Source organism: Macrosteles quadrilineatus, unplaced genomic scaffold (assembly GCF_028750875.1).
Source record: "Macrosteles quadrilineatus isolate MER2022 unplaced genomic scaffold, UCM_ALF_1.0 Scaffold_1__1_contigs__length_201487025, whole genome shotgun sequence".
Classification (NCBI taxonomy): Eukaryota; Metazoa; Arthropoda; class Insecta; order Hemiptera; family Cicadellidae; genus Macrosteles; species Macrosteles quadrilineatus.
Window position 1 is genome coordinate 56,790,854 of NW_026542594.1, and position 25,230 is coordinate 56,816,083.

The 25,230-nt window shown below is 35.1% G+C and overlaps 1 protein-coding gene across 1 annotated transcript in view; it reads left to right on the forward strand.

Moving 5' to 3' along the window:
• LOC128983180 (DNA polymerase epsilon catalytic subunit 1) overlaps positions 1 to 25,230 on the forward strand; it is a 249,705-nt gene that overhangs the window by 18,046 nt on the left and 206,429 nt on the right. The window lies entirely within an intron of this gene.

Consider the following 25,230-nt stretch of genomic DNA (forward strand, 5'->3'; position numbering starts at 1 on the left):
AATGTTGTGCAACGAGCAGAAGCGAGTTGCATAATTCACCTAAGTGATGTAAACATGCTCTTGCATAACGTGTAACGTACAAGATTTTACCTGACCCGACAATATGTAGGGGGTTACGTACAATATTTTTCATTATCCATTTCACTCATCTTATAACAGTAACATTCTTTTACAAACAAAAGCTAGGTAAGGATAATTCTTTTAAGCATAACAATAAAATTCAAGCGCACAGCTGATTTCCAGCGTTAAACGTCGTTGGCTCCATAGAGGTATAATTTTTTAGGTTGAGCACCCAATGGAGTTTTTGAAACTTTACTTCACTCGTGAAGTAAAGAAGTTGTATACATCACGCTTGGGATAGGGAAGTTTAACATGGCGGGTTAGGTCAAATATAAAACAGCTATTTTGAATGATAGTATGTCACGGGTTCCCATAGCTTCGATTCTTTTAACTCTAAGGCCCCATTAGTACTCTGGGGCATGTGGCTCTGTTAATGAGCTGCATTTGAATTAAGGCAAGCTGTTCTCCAAACGAAGCCGAGAATCACTTTCTGTCAGCCATTACGATCTCGCCGTCCCACGTCAATGCGCACTATAACCTCGGTCAGGTCTACAGGTATGTCGAATTGAAATATTAATCCCATCAATGATTACTAAAGCAACCCTTTCGGAATTGTAGTTATATGTTTTCGTAATATTTTATGCAAAATATTAGTAAAATAATTAATCGTATTTTTATAATGAGCAGTATGCAAAGAAGAAATATAGGTCTACTTTTAAAATGTGATTTTACGTTTGAATCGTAATTTAACCATTTCAAGCTGAATAAATGCACAAGTAAACAATATCCAACCTCAAACAGTTTAATTTTAGCATTTCATTCAAGTGGAGAACGCAAAAACTAATTACACAGGAACAGCCTCAAGACCATTCGAGAGTAATTAATAATCCAATTAGCCTCTAGGTGGCTTTGCCAGGGACAGAAAATGGATGTGACTAATTAAAAGAGCGATTGTTTACCGAATGCAGGAAAATTGCTTATCAAACGACTGTTACAAACCTATTGAATATATGATGTCTCCGAAACCAAACCGTCAATTAGTATGTACAGATTTCTCTAAAGACCCGTTTTAAATCAATTATGATCCAGTCCTATGAGGAACATGATGGATGTCACTCAAATAACTCTTCAATATTCACTTTTATATTACAAGGTTTTAACTCAGACAAAAAGTTTACGTAACGTAAAATTTTAGTTATGATCCTGTTTTGTCTAGTATTATTTATAAATTAACACGTGGTGGGAAGTTTCAGGACCGTTGCTATTTGGGTAGTGAATATTTAAACACAAATATCCCAATTAATTGTCTTTCTCTGACAACAAAAACAGCATCATTGGCTGCCTAAAACCATTTGCTAAAATTGATAAAAAAATTCTACAAGCGAAAATAAGATTTGACATGATACATAGAGGATATTTAATATCTAAAGTTTAACCATCATAAATGTATGCTGGCCTTCACGTACATTATCAAGGTTAACGCAAATAAAGGTTATATTTGATGTTGGAAACTTAAAGGAAAGGATTTTATATCGTACAGAATTACAGTTACCTGAGGTAAGGTTTATAGGATCTCGCTCGTCTTCTCCGCCTGTTTAATCGCGCGATAAGCATCTCATGAGCTCGTGAAGCCCTTCTTTCACTGTTAGGGCTTTACACACCCTGTTACATTTACTTAATCTATGCCAATTTATTCCACGTTGCTTGTGTTTTATTTTGTTGTTCCTTTCCACACTCAGTATTAAGATGTAAACACGCTTTGTTCAGTAGCTATCACAGAATTGTAATCACACAATCTCACAACTAGATAATGCAGAATTAGTTAAGGATGGTTGGAATTACATCAGTGTTTTAAAACGTGATATTCCAGTATAATGGCTATTTTAACTTTTATATTGCACGGTACAGTGTTTTTATTTGCATTGAAGTTGATCCCAAAGAGCTTCGCTCGCTCCACTCAATTATTTAATAAATAATACCTAGTTGTGTAATGACAGGAATAATTTGAACTGTCCTTTCCTAACGACCATAACGTACAAGAATTATATATGCATACCAACAAAAAATCATTTTTTTAAATGAAAAAATAGAAAATATTTATTATGAAATTTTTTAGCCATCATGCTTTTTATATGTTATAAAAACTTTTTACAATAACTACGAGATGTAGAGAGCAGCACATTCAGATATTTCCTGGTTACGTGATATTTCCTGGTATTGTTAACGGTCTCAAATTCGTTTTACTAAGTATATTAGTTGAGTTAACAAACCTTATTTGATGAGCGGGAAAAGCTGTAGTTGCAGAAGAGGTAAATATCTGTTAAACAAAGCAGGGGATAGGACAGTATTTAGTTTTGTTCCGCAGTAAAGTAGAATTAAGTCCAGCCGGACGCACGTTTGCCATTAAATACAGAGATCGGGTTTCTAGATTTGTTATACTCTTTGTGTCTTCTAAAAATATATTTTCATCGAAACAATCATGTTTCTTTTGTTTTATTGTTTTATTCAATTTAAAGATCATTTAAACATAAAAGAGTTTTTGTCAATTCTTTAAAACAATTATAATATTGAGATTTAAAATGTTGACACCAATGTTGTCTGGAATGTTTAAGTAAGTCTACATTTTAATGTACGTACAATATCTTAATACATGTTACTGTTCCTACATGTATGAAAATTGTAGATTGCTCCACAAAAGTATTATATATTTTTAAAAAACCTGATCAAACTCATCTGTTATAATGCTTATGATACATAGAATGTTCAGTACTTGCCCTCTATGTTTAGTTTGATATCTTTATTAAAATATATTCACCAATGTTAAACTTATACTTTTTTTAGTTGTTTTCACTTGTGAAACGGGCGTGCGAGAGAGGGAAAGGAAGAGAGAGAGAAAGGGATATGTCGTTATCAACAATCGTGTAACCGTTTGTTCGTGCTGGAAAGCCATTAGCAGTTGCGTCTGCCCTCGTGGTCTTTGAACCAAACCTAGGAGCAAGCACGAAACAACTTTCTTTGATCATAAACACAAATAAATGTTTAGCCTAAGTCATTTCTATGTAACGTTCAATCTTATGCCGAAGGATCATGATGCTATACATTACTACGTACTACATACGTATTTAAATACTACCTCTTAAGTAAACAAGTTTACAGTAATTTGTCTCTTTTTAAGGTCAGTTATTAAAACTGACCTTAATAATGACAAAAATAATGACTTATAATGACAAAAATAATTTTTTTCGATTACCATGGCAGAAGATTCATATTCTACTTTTAACACTTATCTCCAAAGTTAATACTTGAGAAGGATTCAGTTGTTACGAAAACATGAAAAGTTTTAAAGAAAATATTTAACCTTTAATAATACATACATTCTCTACATACTTGAATAAGAATAGAGCAAATCTTGTGTAAGACATCCCCGCCTCGCTTGAGCTAATCCTGCCCTCATTCTTCTGTGACAATTTACGCTGAGTGTCGGAGAATATTTTTATTATCTATCTCATATCTCTCTAATATGCATAAACTAAAATACAGGTGTTATTTATATAAAACAAGTATTAACATTAAAATACTGGTATAATTTAATATTTTAATATTGAATCAAATTTAGTTCATAGTTTTCATGCGTATATTTGTCTGTGTCATTTGATTTCCAAGAGTGATAATAATAAGCTGTAGATCACAACAAAGTGTTGAAAGAGGATAGAGTGTTTAAGTATAAAGATATTACGGTGGTGATCCATGATGATATAACACAGGAGAGTGGAGGAGGTCTAATGACATAGTCATCTATCTGACTGTCATAAGCAGTAGATCACGAGAAAGTGTTGAAAGAGGATGAGGTGTTTAAGTATAAAGATATTACGGTGGTGATCTATGATGATATAACACAGGAGAGTGGAGGAGGTCTAATGACATGGTCATCCATCTGACTGTCATAAGCTGTAGATCACGACAAAGTGTTGAAAGAGGATATAGTGTTTCAGTATAAAGATATTACGGTGGAGATCTATGACGATATAGCAAAGGAGAGTGGAGGAAGTCTTATGACATAGTCATCCATCTGACCGTCATACACTGTAGATCACGACAAAGTGTTGGAAGATGTTAGAGTGTTTCAGTATAAAGATATTACGGTGGTGATCTATGATGATAGTACACAGAAGAGTGGAGGAGGTCTAATGACATGGTCATCCATCTGACCGTCATAAACTGTAGATCACGACAAAGTGTTGAAAGAGGATAGTGTTTCAGTATAAAGAAATTACGGTGGTGATCTATGATGATAGAACACAGGTTAGTGGAGGAGGTTTAATGACATGGTCATCCATCTCACTGTCATACACTGTAGATCACGACAAAGTGTTGAAAGATGTTAGTGTTTAAGTATAAAGATATTACGGTGGTGATCTATGATGATATAACACAGGAGAGTGGAGGAAGTCTTATGACATAGTCATCCATCTGACCGTCATAAACTGTAGATCACGACAAAGTGTTGAAAGAGGATAGAATGTTTAAGTATAAAGATATTTCGGTGGTGATCTATGATGATAGAACACAGGAGAGTGGAGGAGGTCTAATGATATGATCATCCATCTGACTGTCATAAACTGTAGATCACGACAAAGTGTTGAGAGAGGATAGAGTGTTTAAGTATAAAGATATTACGGTGTTGATCTATGATGATATAGCACAGAGGAGTGGAGGAGGTCTAATGACATGTCTCACTGTCATACACTGTAGATCACGACAAAGTGTTGAAAGATGTTAGAGTGTTTCAGTATAAAGATATTACGGTGGTGATCCATGATGATATAACACAGGAGAGTGGAGGAGGTCTAATGACATGGTCATTTATCTCACTGTCCAAGACTAGAGATCACGCCAACCTCTTCCACATTGTTGTAAAAAAAACTATCTTCTTCAGTGTAATGTCATAGTATTTTACAACTATACACTATTATGTTTTGTCTTAAACAAAGTTCAATGCAATATGTCACTATACGTATTTAATTACTTTGTCAGATTAGCACAGTTTTACTTAATTAACATTTATTGTTTATTTCATTCCATAAATGTTGTTATTTACATGATAATTTTAAAAGTTGCTAATAGTACAAGTAAAGAATACATTGAGCATTTTATAAGATACTAGCTGACCCGGCGAACTTCGTATCGCCTAAGTTATAGGTTTCCTCTAAGACAGACCGATGGAAAGAAAGTACCGTTACGTTTAATTTTCAAGATGATCTCGTTCGCATCGCTCAATCACGTCCTGGTTGAAGTTCGTTCGCTACGCTCACTCACCTTTGGGTTGGAGCTCGTTCGCTACGCTCACTCACCTTTCGGTTGGAGCTCGTTCGCTGCGCTCACTTGCCTTCAGGTTAGCTCGTTCGCTACGCTCACTCGCCTCCAGGTTGAAGTTCGTTCGCTACGCTCACTCACCTTTTGGTTACAAATTAGCTGTTGTCATAAATGTAAAAGAAATAATAGTGCTGCATCCTGTTGGTAATCCTTGTAACTTTAATGCTATTGAACATCATAGAACAGAACCAACTTGTTTAATTGAAACAGCTGTTAAGATTCATTAATTCCATTTCTCATAAGGTTAACATGGGAAACTCCAGAGCCACTGGGGCGGAGCCCTTTTAAGAATTTCGAAACGGGAAATAGTTTACGTCCGATTCGCATACCTACAGAATTTACACACCAAATTTCATAACGATCGGTGAAGTCGTTCCGGAGGAGTTTGCAGACAAACACTGTGACACGAGAATTTTATATATTAGATGTAATGTAAAACCTTACATCATATTACATTGCTACAGTCTTAAAATAACTAAATGAAATTGTAAGTATCCTAATGCGTTTTCAACTGGAAAGCCTTTTTTAGCAATTGGTGATTTGGTTATGAATTACATCCTGTACATCCTTAAACAGTGTACACAATAATTGTTTATGAACAGTTAAGTTCAATGTCTAGTGCCATGTGGGTATTGACATGATCTTTATATACATAGATTTAGTAAACAATTAATTACTAGGTAGCATTAAGAGTAAATGGAGGAAAGTAATGTGTGAGGTTAGAATAACTTTCTTCGTCTGTATATTTTTTCCAGCATTAGGCCTATACTGATATTTTAACATGTCAATGTAATTATCAAGTCCCTCAAACTAAATTATAAGGCAATTTAAAAAATAAATGATAATGATGTGATTATGGGGTCTTAAACTTTGCACTACATATATGTGGGCAAAATTTATCCCTATTCATAATTAGTATAAAATTTATGATACTTAATGCTATGAATATAAATGTTAAGTTGACTTTACGAGGAATATGTAGGTTAATTGGTTGAGTAGAATAATTTAAACTACATTGAACGTGTTGACCAATACAACGATAGAAACTCGACATTAAGACAAGCAACTGCATTGAGGTTAATGAGAGCTTTTATACCATGTGGCGGGCTGGATGCAGGACTGCATACACGTTCGAGTCACAGAAACATGCGGCCTCAAGGTGCATTGCGATATATGGAAGCTTTTATTCTCTTCCAAACACGCCGCAGTTGTGCTGTCAACATGATCAAAACCAAACGCTCCCCAACACTCACCTGCATTATTTGTTTATTAAGTTTCAAAGCATGATAATAATGTAGACAATTTATTAAAAATTCATATTATTTATTACTATTATTATTACTAACGAGCTAGTTTATTTTGTCGTAATTTTAACAAGCCACAGTCTAATTTTTTGTATAGCGCTCCACGTAGTAATTATTTAAAATTCAAGTATTCTAATACTACAGGGTGTATTTTTTTTTCAACACGCAACCCAAATTAAAAGTGCTGTGAGGCAAATTTTAATGGTAAAAAAAAAACATATATTGGTATCCTTGTGTTCATTACTTCATTGCCGATCAGCCAATATGTGGTGATGCATAGTTATCTATGAGGTTTAGTGTTATTGGGAATTTATTGTAAACTATTTATTATTTATTATTTACTGTAACCTGTTGCTCAAAATCGAGCAAAACTGCAACTTGTAATAACAAATAAACATCAAAAACATAAACAGCAAGACCTCAATCAAAGAGTTATTCTAAAGTCTATGACTGATTATAGAAATATAAAAAATATTATGTTGTAAAAAATTATAAAAGTAACCCATAATATTTAAAATATAGATCCACTGTCATACTGCTTTGTTAATCTCTTATCTACCGTAGGCGGGTGCACTCTATGAGAACGTAGGTGTCAATCACACACTGTAAAGTGAGCTTTTCAGACGTAAGCAAGCTAGATCCCTCTCTTGACGCCAACCAGTGTGACACGTATTCTAGCATTGTTAAATTATTTCTACGATTCTGTTTCTGTTTTAGGCGTATTTAAATTAGGGGCCCCAACCAAAGTCTCCGGTTGGGAACATTAGAGGATAAGCAAGTGGATCTAACGATGGATCTAGAACGGATTCGCGTTTAACATTATTAGTTTTTGAAAAAAGAAACTAAGATTTATTTGGCCAGGTGGTGCTCTGTTTTCAGCTTTAAAAATAGCTTGATATATGTACATGTAGCATCATTGTAGCGAGGGAAGTCACTTCTTTTGTCTCTTATTATGTACATAAGAATCTCACTTGTCCCCTCGGAGCTCTCGTTCGTACACATTTCTGCCACCGTTTTAAAAGATTGGGAAAATGGGTTGGCAATGTCACCCTATTTCCCGCATATTTTTTCATTGAATTTTTCTTTGAATTGTGTTTCATGCGCTGATAGGGTTCCAGTGCCAACGTCGTACTTATAAATCTGTGCGTGTTCAGGATGACCTTCTTAAGGAATTAGATTACCTACTCGGAGGTAAAATGTGTCATGGATCTTGAAATTGTAGATTCCCTGTGTGATCCTCTAATATAAATGAGCTTCAGAGCTGACCATGGCAAATGCGGAATTAAATTGACGAATTTTTCAAATAATTTCTAGATTTAAGCCTCACAGCACTGTTTTCAGATTGGGAGTTTCCAATAAGTTCCTGAAAGTATGGTGAATTCCACAGATGAGGTAAACGGTTCTCTCATTTATGGCAACAAAGAGGAACAATTGATGTCTCGGCCAGTCTTTTTTTGCTTAAAATGTAAGCCACCAGAATGTAAACATTTAACGTTGATTTGTCCGATGTTGGATGTATCACCACGGTGGTATACTGCCTCTCTGTAACCTTAAAATGTTCCATTGAGAGGTCGATGCAAGCGGCCACGTTTGCGTTTCCTCCAGCCACTCACAGTTCTTTGTCTTACTGGCATTTAATTTTAAATTTAGATGAAATAGGTACAAAGTTAACCAAGCAACAGAAAACACTACGACGTCATTTTGATATACATTGTAAATTATATGATATGGTAATGTAACGGCTACTGCACTGTAAATATTCACTTTCAAACATTCATTTCATCACACCGAACTGTAACCAAAACAACACGATAGTTCACTAATTAAAAAGGTTAAATACCTGTAGTACTTGTCCGTGATCCTGGATTTAGGTCAGCGACCCATGTTTCGAACCTAAAGGTTCAAGCTGATACCATAGTTAAAAACATTCCAAACACACAAATCCTCTTCATAACTGTAAAGAGTCACTAAAACACACAAACACGAACACAAAAACACTAAACATTAAACAAAATTGGCCAATTATAATACTGGTATGGTAGCGTCCGTGGTGTAGCCGGCAAAAGATGAGTCATGACTGGGCACACATACGCGTTTGAGCACCCTCCCACTACCGTTGTCTTTGTCAGATCCTCGCCTTACATTGACACTGCCATCTATCATATCTATTGCAGTACTACAGGTACTACAGGTATTTAACCTTTTTATTAGTAAATTACATGACCCAGAGGCTAAACATGTTAAAAAAACGATAATTCAGTAAAATACGATATAAGGTAAATGAATTCAACTATTGCAAACAAATTGTTGTCAAGTCTTGCCAGGACACTATTAATTTAATACTTAATACTTTTAATACTTTTCTATGAAATGGCGACCATACAAAGTAGGTATTTTAAGCCAAGTATGAATGGAGATGAGTGTAGGATGAGTGGCGCGATTTTGTAGTCTTGTTAGTGACTAAGGCCGACATATTCCTTAGACACAGCTGTTAATTAATAGCCCATACAGCTAATGGCAACTAAGGGACCTACAGTTTATAGTGGAATCCGAACCACATTTTTGCCTTGGTATATACGAATTGGTCTAATTATCAGGATAGTACTGCGGATAGTCGTAGTACTCACTCGTGCGGACGGGAATCCACACCAGAGAGTATCGCATCCACAGTGCATGCCTATAACTATCCACAATTCGTGACCTCCTAGTAGCTGATTACAGGACGACGCCACCCGTCCCAGTCTTTATGAACCAGTCTTATTTAATAGATGTTTAAATAAAAATATAAATTCTGGCTTTGTTCTGGAAGTAATAAGTCCTGGAGGCACAATTTGTTGTTCAGGATTAGTTTTGCCAACAGTGTCATTTGGAGGCTTCTGATTGACTATAATGAAGGTTTATTAATTGAAAAATTAGTTTTGTTCATAAAATACAATTATAAACGACTCAAATTCAATTTTATAATTTTTTATTATGAAATTAAACTGTTATAGCCTAACCAAACCAACCAAACGTGCTGATAATGAAAAAATCCAATGAAGGTTTATTACTTGAAGAAAGAGTTCTGTTCTTAAAATAAAATTATAAATGCCTTAAATTCAATTTTATAATTCTTTAATTATAAAATTAAACTGTCATAACCTAACCAGACTAACCAGACTTCCTGATAATGGGAAATCGAATGAAGGTTTAATCGAAAAAATAGTTCTGCTGTTCATAAAATAAAACTATAAATGGCTCAAATTCAATTTTATAACGTTTTAATTCAAAATTAAACTGTCATAACCTAACTAAACCAACCAAACTTGCTGATAATGAAAAAAATCCAAGACAAAAAAAATAGTGCTACTGGTGAGATTCGAACCCGGCTCCTTCAGTTTATCAGCCCGGCACTCTATCCACTATACCATTGAGGCCGATGGCATCAAACCGTATCGTTGCGGTAATGGTGTTTCCTCAGCCAATCAGAAGCCTCCAAATAACACTGTTGGCAAAACTAATCCTGGAATAAAAATTCAGCGTCCTGCAGTCTGTGGTTAAACTTAAAAAATTTCAAACTACATCCATATGTTTAGTTGTAAACAAAGGGGATTGAGTTTGATCTAATGTCAACAGATAGAGCCACCATTCCCAAACTTTAACCCTTAACTGTACTTAAGTGATGCCCTTTTTTTTAATATTCTGAGACGTATTTGCACATCTACGTAAAAATACCTTTAATTTGACACCTCAAACGTTAAAATCCGTCAAGCCGTTATCGAGTTATGGCTGTAAAAAGAAAACTGCTTGCGTATTAATGTATACATAAGACACAACATGCCCTTTCCCCGTTTACAAATTTTTCAATCTTATTACGAACAATTCAAGTATACGAATAAATAGGTTTGCTCTGTTGGTTTAGTTTATATGGATTTTTGAAACTATGACTGCAAAATCACCAAAAATGCATTGCCACTACAGAATTCGCCCATTGCCTGTTGGCAGGTTAATATTGATAGAAAAATAAACCTTAGTACCTTTTTTAGCCAATTTCCTATATAGGAAATAAGTTATTACCGTAGGTCTCATGGTAAGACCTGGACCCAGGACAGATTTACTTACTTTTATTCGTTCATATATATATATATATATATACATATATATATATAATCACCTTTGGCTCGTAATATAAAAGTCTTTTTTTGCATTCAGTTTTTCGCCTTATAAAAATAAGAAATAAAAAAAAAATTAGATATCGGGAATTTACAAATTATCATGTAATAACTGTGAAAAGTACTAGGTATATTGGTCAAACAGGTTGAACATTCAAAGTAAGATACAAAGAGCATATACAGGCAATAAGATCAAATAACATGACAACGCAAAATCCTCATACGCCGAACATATACTTCAGACCGACCATACATACTCAGATATAAATAAAAATATGTATATTCTAGATCTTGAAAATAAAGGCGAAAAAATGAATGCAAAAGAAGACTTTTATATTTATACACATGATACTACTGACAAAGACAATTTACTAAACTTGACACAAACTCAAAACCAAAACGGCATATTCAATGAAATTAAAATTATTAATATTAAAGAAAAACACCACCTACTCCCTTGACATAAAAATATCTAAGAAATATATAATGTTTGTAAATAATATAAATTAATAGGTTAAGTACTTTCACTGTGATCATGGCATGAATGGCCGAAACACGTGTAAGTAATATAAAACTAGGTGGCGTTCGCAGAGGCATCCACAAAATTGAGCGGAGTCATCAAGGGTTCATATTATATTGTTTTTGTCATACTGCAGTAAAAACAGTAGTTTTTAATGCCTGCGTTGCGGGTCCAAAGTAGCATTTTTACCCTTTAGGGAGTAAAAATCGTTGTTAACCTCTATCATAGATAAAAGGAGTATGCCTCTATGGAGTAAAAATCAGCTGTGGTCAACTCAGTTGTAAATTTCTATTGTAAACGATTGCATGTATCGAAATATGTATCGATGCTTGCTTCGTAATCATTTTAACCTAAAGTCTACAGTCTCTTCCCATATCATTTTAGCATTGCAGATACATTAATCCATTTCCACACTCAACACTGCTCACCTTTTCTACTTCCTTCACCACCCCCTACGTCGTGGGCCTGTTTCCCTCTCTTCCCATAGCATTTTAGGATTGCAAATACATTAATGTAATTGCCAAAGACAGTTCCCACACTCTGCACTGCAAGCCTTACTACTTCCTTCACCATTTCCTACGTCATAGACCTGTTTCCTTCCCTTCTTATAGCATTTAAGTATTAGATACATTTATCTAACTGCACAAACGGTTCCTCCACTCTGAATTGCCAGTGTTTACTACATCCTTTACCACTTCCTACGTCGTGGGGCCTGTTTCCCTCCCTTCTCATAGCATTTTAGGATCGAAGATACATTAATCTAACTGCCACAGACGGTTCTCACACTATGCTCATACTTTACTGCTTTCTAATTCACTTCCTACATTGTGGACCTATTTTCGTCACTTTCCATAGCATTTTAGTATTTTAGATACGTTAATCTAATTACCACAAACATTCCCCACACTCTGCACTACTAGCCTTTACTACTTCTTTCACCTCTTCTTACGTCGCGGACCTGTTTCCCTCTCTTCTGATGGAATTTTAAGATTGTAGATACCTTAATCTATTCGTCATAAACAGTTCCAACACTCCAGGCAGCTCGCCTTTACTACTTCCTTCACCACTTCCTACGTCGCGGACCTGTTTCCTTCCCTTCCAATAGCATTTTAGGATTGGAGATACCTTAATCTAATCGTCATAAACAGTTCCCACACTCCACACAGCTCGCCTTTACTACTTCCTTCACCATTTCCTACGTCGCGGACCGGTTTCCTTCCTTCCCATAGCATATTAGGATTGTAGATACCTTAATCTAATCGTCATAAACAGTTTCCACACTCCGGACAGCTCGCCTTGATTACTTCCTTCACCACTTCCTACGTCGCGGACCTGTTTCCTTCCCTTCCAATAGCATTTTAGGATTGCATATACCTTAATCTAATCGTCATAAACAGTTCCCACACTCCAGACAGCTCGCCTTTACTACTTCCTTCACCACTTCCTACCTCGTGGACCCGCTTTCCTCCCATCCCATATAATTTTAGGAATGCAGATACCTAAATCTAATTGTCGTAAACAGTTTCCACACTCCGGACAGCTCGCCTTTACTACTTCCTTCACCACTTCCTACGTCGCGGACCTGTTACCATCCTTCCAAAAGCATTTTAGGATTGCAGATACCTTAATCTAATCGTCATAAACAGTTCCCAGACTCCAGACTGCTTGACTTTACTACTTCCTTCACCACTTCCTACCTCGTAGACCCGCTTTCCTCCCATCCCATATAATTTTAGGAATGCAGATACCTAAATCTAATTGTCGTTAACAGTTTCCACACTCCGGACAGCTCGCCTTTACTACTTCCTTCACCACTTCCTACGTCGCGGACCTGTTACCATCCTTCCAAAAGCATTTTAGGATTGCAGATACCTTAATCTAATCGTCATAAACAGTTCCCAGACTCCAGACTGCTTGACTTTACTACTTCCTTCACCACTTCCTACCTCGTGGACCCGCTTTCCTCCCATCCCATATAATTTTAGGAATGCAGATGCCTAAATCTAATTGTCGTAAACAGTTTCCACACTCCAGACAGCTCGCCTTGACTACTTCCTTCACCACTTCCTACGTCGCGGACATGTTTCCTTCTCTTCCAATCGCATTTTAGGATTGCAGATGACTTAATCTAATCGTCGTAAACATTTTCCACACTCTGGACAGCTCGCATTGACTACTTCCTTCACCACTTCCTACGTCGCGGATCCGTTTTCCTCCCTTCCCATAGAACTTTAGGAACGCAGATACCTAAATCTAATCGTCATAAACAGTTCCCACAGTCCGGACCGCTTGCCTTTACTACTTCTTCACCACTTCCTACGTCGCGGACCCGTTTCCCTCCCTTCCCATAGAATTTTAGGAATGCAGATACCTAAATCTAATCGTCATAAACAGTTTCCACACTCCGGACAGCTCGCCTTGACTACTTCCTTCACCACTCCCTACATCGCGAACCTGTTTTACCCCTTCCCATAGCATTTTAGAATTGTAGATACCTTAATCTAATCGTCATAAACATTTTCCACACTCCGGACAGCTCGCCTTGACAACCTCCTTCACCACTTCCTACTTCGCGGACCTGTTTTCCTCCCTTCCCATGGCATTTTAGGATTGCAGATACCTTAATCTAATCGTCACAAACAGTTCCCACAATCCATACTGCTTGCCTTTACTACTTCCTCCACCACTTCCTACGTCACGGGCCTGTTTCCCTCCCTTCCCATAGCATTATAGGATTGCAAATACCTTAATCTAATGGTAATAAACAGATCCCATACCTCGAACTGTTGCCTTTACTACTTCCTTTACCACTTCCTACGTCGCGGACCTGTTTCCTTCCCTTCCAATTGCATTTTAGGATTGCAGATACCTTAATCTTCGTCATAAACAGTTCCCACACTCCGGACAGCTCGCCTTTACTACTTCCTTCACCACCTCCTACGTCGCGGACCCGTATTCTCCCTTCCCATAGAATTTTAGGAATGCAGATACCTTAATCTAATCGTCATAAACAGTTTCCACACTCTAGACTGCTCACCGTTACTACTTCCTTAACCACTTCCTACGTCACGGATCTCAAGCTAGTGTCGTCATTTGATTATATTTATGATCCATACCGTTTCTGTTCTAATATCTGTGGGATAATGCTATCAGCTATTTCTTTATCTACTGCATTCAAAAGTCAACAGCTGATCATATGTCTTTGTTTATGTGTCAAATACTGCTTCCATAAGGATTACATTGAAACTTTGAGACCCAGTGGGGCGGATTCCTGAGAGTCTTTTTTAACGCCATATAGATGTTGGCACTCACCGATATGGTCTTTATCACCATGCAAAATTTGAAAACGATTGATTCAGCCGTCTAGGAGGAGTTTGCGTATTACGAAATGCATAAAAGTCTACGTATAAGAGCTTCGCTCAATAACATGATTTTATGGTACTTTGGTACTTTAATTTACTTAATAATATACATATATATACATGATTGTCTGTTAGCACGATAAATCAAGCAAAAATGATCCAATTTCGATGAAATTTGATACGTTTACTCAAACGAGTTCGTGAACCAGCATGATCGGACCATGCGAACGGGGTTTTATGGGGTAAAAATTGCTTTTTCTCGTTTCAGAAATTTTTCTTGTTCCCAATTACTCTCTAGACCATTTTGAAGAGCTTAAATTTAGTGAATTGAAGTTTTTTTTGTATGGTTAATAGTTACAGAAAAAATTCAGAAAGTTGTAAATTAAAAATTCCCATGTTATTCTTTTGGAGGTTAAGTAAACTGTTGTAGCTTGCTTATTTATGTACTTAATGTATTATGTATTAAGAAACCCATCGAAATCGACGGTTACTTTCAAGGCTTACGCTAATTCATCTACGGAAAGTTAGGTGTAGTGGAATATACTTGAAGTGAAGTTGGCTTTTATTCTTGGACTGTCAGGGACCTCCTCGTTTATATGGTTGTGCGCCTTCGTTGGCAACAAATAATGCAAATGACATAGCAATGCTGAATTTGCAAAAAGAAAAAAATACTGCAAATTGGCAGTTACGTAAATATTGACGTTTACATGCATTGTTAAACAACATATCTTATAAAGGATGATGTGATCTAGTTTTAAAGGAATATGACCTTTCTGTCATGACAGTAGCTGCTTAAATAGTATTTACTCTTTGTGCCTTTTTTACAGCCAAAATGTCGTGTTATTTTCAATCATGTTAACCCTTTGCGGTCGTATTTATCGTTCTATTTTCCTTCCCTATAGATCGGGAAGGCCACACTTAGTGGCTTTCTCATTTTGTCTAATGACGCGACATTGTCAGCGCTGATGGTAGCCCCGCAGCTCGGGCCGGCTACGCGTTTCCTGTTCAGCTCGGACCGGCCACGCGTAGTGGCTCCCTGTTTCTCTTCATAATATTTAGGATTGTAATTTTGTTATCGATTCTCTCTGCTTGGGAGGTGCTGCGCTCTCTCGACAATCATCGGAACTATCTGGAGACAACAACAAGCCGTTGGTTTTTTAGGTTATAACAATATTGTCACGTGTTTCCTTAATGAGCTATCAGCTGTGCAACCGTTGTTTTAATGCCTTTTAATTTTTAATAAATTGATATTTATGATTTATAAATGGCCTCAAATAGAGACTTAACATCCGATACTATACGGGATTTATTACAAGTCGACGAAGATGACAATCTTTCCATGTTGTTTGAGATCGAAGGTGTAGAGGAAGATCAGCAAGTAGGGGTTGAGGGTGGTGACAAAAATATTGAATGTACTTTTAGTGATATTGACAGTCAACATGACAGTGATGTGGATTTTGAATTAAGTGATAATGATATAGAAGGAAATGCGAACATTGATAGTGAACTAGAAGACAATATTAGCAAAGTTAACGAGGGTGAACACGATCAACATGTAGCTGATGTTGAAGAAGCTGCTGCAGCTGACGTATGGCGAGAGTGGCAGGATGATGATGTAAGTTTCCGTGAATTTCAATATAAAGCTTTGAGTGGATTCAAACAACCACCAAATTTTGATAGAAACTCAGAAATTGAGTATTTCAAATTATTTTTCACTGATGAATTGTTAGAAGAAATTGTTAATGAAAGTAACAGATATGCTCAAGATAAAATAAATAATAATAATAGGTTAAATACCTTGTTTACGTCCTCAATCCAAGTCGTCTTTTATAATGACTATAGTTTCGGGGCCAACAGCCCCATTGTCAAATTTTCTGTCTTGGTAATTACTGTTGATAGCATTGGTCACCGTTGAAGTTCACATATACACATACACTGACACACGAAACATTTATATTTACACGTAACATTTAGAATTTATACTTTTGGCCGGCCTAAACAAAAGTGATTACATCGTTGTGCGGACCGGTACACGTTGAGTGTACCGGTCCGCACAACGATTAACAAGACAAAAAATTTGACAATGGGGCTGTTGGCCCCGAAACTATAGTCATTATAAAAGACGACTTGGATTGAGGACGTAAATAAGGTATTTAACCTATTATTATTATTATTCAATCCAGGAGGCAAACATGGATAAAAATAAATAAAATGAGACCCTTACCAAAAAAATACCATGTGGTGGACATGGACGGATATTACTGTAGTAGAGTTCAAGGCATTTCTGGGGGTCATAATTAATATGGGCATGCACCCAAAGCCTGATATCGACGACTATTTTTCGACCGATTGGTTGGAAAACCAGCCTTTTTTTTAAAGATATATTTTCCAAAGAGAGATTTTTACAAATTTTTTGGAATTTACACCTTTCTACACCTCCAACCAGACCAATATTAGGTGCAATCTCTCGCTCTGCTAAAGTGAAACATGTTGTTAATTATCTTGACATGAAGTTTAGAGAATATTACTGTCCAGGCAGCAAAGTTAGCGTAGATGAGAGTACTGTAGGGTTTAAGGGAAAAGTATTATTTAAATGTTATAATAAGGATAAGCCTCAAAAGTGGCACATTAAGGTCTATGTTCTGTCTGACTCGAGTAATGGTTATGTGTGTGCAATAGAACCATATCTGGGGCAAACAACAAACAACCTACTTGTTAGGCCAGATTTACTGACAACAACTCGAGTTGTGTTGACTCTTGTTGACAGAGTTGGACAATCTATAGGAAGTGCTGAAGGGTTGCACGTATTTACCGACCGGTTTTACTCTAGAGCCCAGAATTAGCCGAGGTTCTGTACGAAAAAAAAGTTCACTTTACTGGAACGGTAGATAGGAAACGAAAAGGGCTACCTCTAGCAGTTAAGAAAAAAAAAAAATTGAAAAAAGGCGATGTCAACACATTTAGAAAAGGTGACCATCTATCTGTAATACAATGGAAAGATAAAAGGGAAGAGAAAACTCGGTGGAAGAAGTAAAGAGATTCGTTAAGGGTGGAAATCAAGAAGTTGTTCAGAAACCTACAGCTGTTTGCAGATATAACGAAAACATGGGTGGCGTAGACGTAGCAGACCATTACATAGCTACTTATTCATTCGCCAGAAAATCAATAAAATGGTGGCGTAACATTTTTTTGGCTAATTGAAGTTGCTGTTGTGAATGGATTCATAATTTACAACAACAACCGAGACCCTGGCAGACCAGCTGTGCGTCAAAAGATGTACCGTAAACAACTTGTGAATCAGCTAGTGGGTGATGTAAGAAACACAAGCAGGAAACGTGGACGCCCATCATATACCACTGAAGGAGACCGCCTGGATGGAAAAATACACTTCATTTATGAGCTGGAGGGAACTTCGAAGAAGGACTGTGCTGTTTGTACAAATAGAGCAGCTGGACAGCGTAAACGAACCAGATTTTACTGCAAGACCTGTGAGAATAAACCTGGCTTACACCCAGGAGACTGTTTTCACCGATATCACACACTGAAGAAATACAAACTCGTCTAAATCAACTCAAGTAATGTGATGTCTAATTATTTTTATATGCATTGTAAGTCTTTATTTATGTATTATGTGTAAATTTTATCCTTCAACTACTAATTTTTTATCCTTCATTTTTTTATCCTTCATGTGTAAATTTTAGGCAATAATGATTTCATTTTAGTTTTGTAAAGTTTTTTGCAGTTCTTTTAACGGTTTTTCATCCAATATACTTCTTAATATTATTTTGTTTAGGTACCAAGATTTTAAATTAATATTATATATTATCTATGTTCTTTCTACTTTTCACTAAACTCATAATAAAGCTGGTAATTTGCATAATACTGTATGATAATCATATAACTTGTCAAATATATTTAGATTTGTAGTTTTTTTAAATATTTCATTGCAAATGAACCATTTTCATTGTTTTTTAATCAGTTTCAACCATAAAAGATACTTTACTTTTTTATTTTATTTAAGTGTATTAATAATTTAATTGTTATAAACGTTTTAATATTTGAGTAATTAAGTTGTTATTAAATACAAGTGTACATAATTGAATCCTAATGATGACCGAGTTTACAGTCATATGTTTGGTTAAACATCAGTGTTTTGGAGTTGAAATGCTCGCCACACGGTATTTAAATCCAAGCGTAAGACGTAAACAAGAGAAGTAATAATGGCGGCCAAACCATGGAAGGAGGCGGGGCCACTATGAGTGGCCCTGCCGAGCTATTGGCGCGTCGCTTCTTATATATATTAAAACTTGTCACGTTACGGATCTTGTGGCCACACGTAGTGGCCTTCCGACCGCAAAGGGTTAACAACTCAGTGGGCCACGGTTTGTAATATAGGCCACTGCAAATAATTTGTCAAGATAGGTACCATTTTAGGCAAGGTTTCTGTCTTTGGATGTTATTAGACAGGATAAGAGCACAATAAACTTCTTCTGCAGATAAATAATCTGCTGGAGAAATATAAGCCGAATTATAAATGGTACAATGCGAGTTTGAGCATTTTGTAACTATAGTTCGGCCGCTTAGAAAACGACCTCCTCTAGCATTGGTTTAGCATTAGGGCGCAGGTCGTTTTCTAAGTAGCCGAACTATATATGGGTAAGTTACATAGTATTTTTTAGGCTGCTGCTCAGTGCACTTTAAGAATATATTTTTTAGAGATAAATTAAATAGTTTTTGTTGCTGAGTAGCGCTAGTAAACATGCACAACCCATTTCGTTATTCTAATAACATTCAAAGGCTCTCTAAGGAATCAAATTCTTATTTGTTGACATATCTGTATTATGTGTTCACTATGCTGAATGAATACATCGAAGTCACCTCTCTGAAAAGTCTGTAGTAAATTGCAGTTTTACAGCATAATGACTTTCTAAATGCACATATTTCTATACAGGGTGAGTTTCTACTGACCGTGTTAACTTCGCCAGTGGGTTCTACTCACTAAAAGGAACAAAAAAGTTCCTATAAACCCATGTCCGATTTTCGACCGTTTGGCTGTTTTGGGGGATTTTGTGTTTTTCTTATTTTATTAGACTTTGCTCCACAATTTATGTAATAAAAACTTAACCAATTACTTTAGAGAGTTATAGTTAAAATCATTGGATAGAACATTAAATTTGCTATAAATCAAAGGTTTCATTCAACAATTATACCATTACATAGTCCACGTTATAACCAAAATAAAGTAAAATTGTCATTAAATTAATTAATTACGATAATTTTCATGAGCCTCCTTTGATACATAAACCTGCATTTATGCAATGTTGAAATCCATAAAAAACTTGGCATTTTAATAATCTTTCAAATGATATGCTATTCAATACTATTATTGATATAAACCAGTGAGAAATTACTAATAAACTACAATAAAACACGGTTTACAGATTTTGTTTTTGCACAGTTTTACTGTTAATAATAATTACTGTATACTCCATGATGTATTTTATTGAACTATCTGATAAAATTTGTACATTATTTTAACTTTTAAATATTTATTAAAATTATTTGAATTAATAAAATGTATAAACTTAAGGTTTTTCACATTTTCAAAGATGTAGTGTGTTTGATTCTTAAATGCTGTGTAATTAGTTTTACCTTGTGCTTGATTAAGTCAGCTTTTATTGATTTGTCATCTATAGCTAGATAACTCAGCTGCTTGAACATACCTTGTTGAGTAATTTGCTGTTTTAACTTGATATTTCCAAGTCAATTAAGAGTTTTTCAACATTTATTAAAATATGGAGCCTTTTACCAATCAAGATTATGCCAACATGATGAATACAGTAATTATTATTAACAGTAAAACTGTGCAAAAACAAAATCTGTAAACCGTGTTTTATTGTAGTTTATTAGTAATTTCTCACTGGTTTATATCAATAATAGTATCGAATAGCATATCATTTGAAAGATTATTAAAATGCCAAGTTTTTTATGGATTTCAACATTGCATAAATGCAGGTTTATGTATCAAAGGAGGCCCATGAAAATTATCGTAATTAATTAATTTAATGACATTTTTACTTTATTTTGGTTATAACGTGGACTATGTAATGGTATAATTGTTGAATGAAACCTTTGATTTATAGCAAATTTAATGTTCTATCCAATGATTTTAACTATAACTCTCTAAAGTAATTGGTTAAGTTTTTATTACATAAATTGTGGAGCAAAGTCTAATAAAATAAGAAAAACACAAAATCCCCCAAAACAGCCAAACGGTCGAAAATCGGACATGGGTTTATAGGAACTTTTTTGTTCCTTTTAGTGAGTTGAACCCACTGGCGAAGTTAACACGGTCAGTAGAAACTCACCCTGTATAAATATTGTAAAATGTTTTATCCAGTTGCTGTAAACTACTATTAATTTAACAAAATATGGACACGGCTCAAATGGGCAACGTGTCCTTCTGCACTACTTGTATTATTTTGTATTGTATTACACAATCGAAGATTTTTCCAATGATTGAAAACATGTATGACAATAATCTCATAAACATATGATCATATGATGATCTGTAGAATAATATGATAAAATATAGGCAAAAGTAGTGAATAAGGCAGACAACAACCCGTACAACAGATATTAGATAGTTCCATTAGAAATTATTGTAAGAGTTCTGTGATAAAAGGAATTTCCACTGATTTCGTAATGGAACGTTATACTGCAAAATATGACATGATACAGAAGAAAATTAATTTTAAAATCAAAATAAACGTTATCAGCATTCTGACACATACTTTCTCCCATAAGTTTGTCAACAACCTTTATCATGTGTAAGCGGTGAAAGTAAATATACGGAAATGCAATTTGTACGATTTTGTTCAGAATTTAAAGGACTACATACTAATTTTTTTCAAAATCGTTCGGGCCATTTTTGTGAAAATCTGATTTTTCCGTTATTTTATGGGGTTTTTATGGGGAAATAACATAATTTACAATAACTTTTGAACCATAATTTTTACAGAAATGGGATTTGTACCATTTTGTTCAGAATATAAAGGACTATAACATACAAATTTTTTATCAAAATCGTTCGGGCCGTTTTTAGAAAAATCCTATTTTTCTGTTATTTTATGGGGTTTTATTGGAAAATTCCCATTAAAAATTAAAATTTTTTTAAAATGAAAAAACTATCAAAACTTTAAGGACCATAACATACTATGTTAAAATAAATCCGGATTTTTTTCTAAAATCCTTTTTTTCGTTATTTTATGGGGTTTTTATGGGAAAATAACATAATTACCATAACTTTTGAACCGTAATTTTTACAGAAATGGGATTTGTACCATTTTGTTTAGAATTTAAAGGGCTACAACATACTAAATTTTATTTTATCTGACAGTTATCATAGAGTAGTAAATTAAGGAAATGAGAGCCAAAAATGTGGATAACACTCATGTCCACACAACGTTGTAATAGGGAATGAAACGGCTACAACCAGCTGTATGAAGTTGAAGGCCAAGAAAGTAGGCCTAATTTTTTTTGAAAATCTCAGTTTGAAAGAGGTTGTTTCACGTAAGGTTGAGGTTATGATAAAAATAACTATATCAAACAATGTTAATGTAGCGAGAAAAGTAGCTAAAATTCCGCTACAACTACTTTAAAAATGTAGCTAGCTACAGCCAAAGCTACAAAATCTTAACAGTAGCGTAGCTACAGCTAACGCTACAAAAAAAGTAGCGCGCTACTGTAGCGTCGCTAATTGTAGCGCGCTACTTCCCAACACTGACTTTCTCCATATACTATGGTATAGGGGGAGAAAGTAAAATAACATTGCAAATACTTATTTTGGACAACTTAGTAACTCCCAATAAATGTGTGTTGTTTAAAACACAATTTAAAAATTAACAGCTGTTTCATTAAAAAGTATTATCCACATGGCCAAAATGTAAACAAATCTGTCGAGGGATCTTTAAAGGCTTCTGGGGCAGAGCCCTAAGGGACTTTACTTCGTGTTTCTTTTGATAACTCATCTACAGACCAAGGCCTTTCTTTTTAGACCTCTACCAAGTTTCTACGTCCAGCTGTTCTCTCAAATTAGTGGAGACAAAGTTTCCAATTAAATATTTAGATTCCTCCATGTTAATCTTATGGGAGAAAACCTAACTTTAATGGAAGATCCTGTCCAAACTAATAAAGATTAAAAAAAAAAAAAACTAAAAACACTTTGCAAAACTACAGATCAGGGTCATTTTTTGGACACTTTAATCATCGAAATCGGTCCAAAAATGAGGGAGGAGTTCTGTTTACAAAAATCGGCTTAGTGTATTATATACATAGATAGATATTCTGATCCAACTTGGCAAATCTATTTATTTATTTATTTATTTACTAAGCTATTAATATTTTACTAAAAAAACACACTTTATTACCCTCCCTGTAGCAGCAAACCTAGGTACTCTAAGGTTAAACTTGTTATTGAAATAGATTTATTTAAAAATAAAATCAGGCAAATTGAAATTTGCTTATTCTGCAGTATTGGATATTTATATTACTTGTTAATTTATATTCATACTAGCCGTACCCGCGGGCTTTGCCCCGCTTAACTTCATAAGTATTCGCATGGCTCAATCACGTCCTGGTTGAAGTTCGTTCGCTACGCTCACTCACCTTCAGGTTGGAAATCGTTCGCTGCGCTCACTTGTTTTCAGGTTAGCTCGTTCGCTACGCTTACTCGCCTCCAGGTTAATGTTCGTTCGCTACGCTCACTCACCTTTTGGTTGCAAATTAGCTGTTGTCATACATTTAAAAAAGTCATCCCTTTTAGCGAATTTCCCATATAGGGAATAAGCTATTACCGTAGGTCTCATGGTAAGACCTGGACCCGGGACCGATTTAGTTTTTCGTTTTGAGGTCCCCAGAGACCAAAAACACCATCCGTTCAAATTCATATATATATATAAAAAATATATATATATATATTTATATATGTGTCCGTTAGCGCGATAACTCGAGCTAAAATGATCCGATTTTGATGAAATTTGGTATAAACGTGTAAACCTACATTTATTCGAACGAGTTCGCGAACCAGCATGATCGGACTATGGGAACAGGGGTTTATGGGGTAAAAATGGGTTTTTCTAATTTTTCACCCTGAAAACATAAAATTTTGCAATTTCTTTCTAAACCATTTTGTAAAGCTCCAAAAAACAAATAATTTAGTATATTGAAGCATTGTTGCATGCCTAACGGTTACGGAAAAATCGCAAAACAGTGTAAATTTAAAATTACCATGTTATTCTTATGGAGAATAAATACAGTGTTGTAGCTTGCTTGTCTATGGACATATCTTAATGACATTTTGAAATTTTGTTTACTTCATACTAAGCTATTAATATTTCAATAAAAACCCCCTATTTTCTTCCCTGTAGCAGCAAACCTAAGTACCGGTACTCATTAATATTAATGATATATTTAAATAGGAAATAAATCTGACAATTTTAAGGGAATAATTTAGTGGAATTCCAGATGTGTAGATGGAAATTCGCTTAGTCTGCAGGTTTGCTGCGGCGGGGGTGTTATTGTTTATAATACAGTACTTTTATAAAGGTTTTTATGTTTTAATATTTAACATTGGAGAATTTAAACGTTGTTAAGTGCACAGGTGTGCTGCGATTGGGGTTTAATACATTTGGACTTATTCAAAAGTAAAATAGTTTTCTGTGCTGCAATCTATAGAAACACTGTGACACTATTTCAAATCATGACTAATGCTAATACAGAATGTTGTAGTTATTCAAACGTACAAAACAGTTGGTGAAAGTAAACATCTGCTTTTAAATTATATTTATTTGTAAACATTCTAGATCAAAAAGTCTAACATTGGCCCACTTAAAACCCTCTGGGGCATAGCCCTTTTGACGGATCTGCACCAAACTTCACTCGAACCATCCTTGAAAGATGCTTAATAATGCCTGAAAGTTTCATTACAATCTGTCGAGCGGTTTCGGAGTCCATAATGTATATACACATATATATACATACATAGTTCCTCTTTTATAGATATAGATTTATATTATGGCTTATTATTATTATGGTACACGAATGGCCCCAGCCTACGCTAATCTTTTCATGGTTCTATTAGAGCAACATTTTCTTTCAAACAATCCTTTAACTCCTCTTCTTTGGTTATGAAATATAGATTATATCTTTATTGTTTGGCAACACGGAATGAATTCACTAAAAAAATTCTACAAGATTTAAACCAGTTTTATTGCTTGAAATTCACTTGGAATTATTCAGACACAATTGTTTCTTTCTTAGATGTTGATGTCTTAATTGACAGTCAAAAAGTTAAAATGAAAATTCATTTAAAAGACTAACCAAATGCAGTACTTACATTATAAAAGTTATCACCCAATGTATATGAAAAAATCAATTTAACAAATCTTATCAATTCGCGC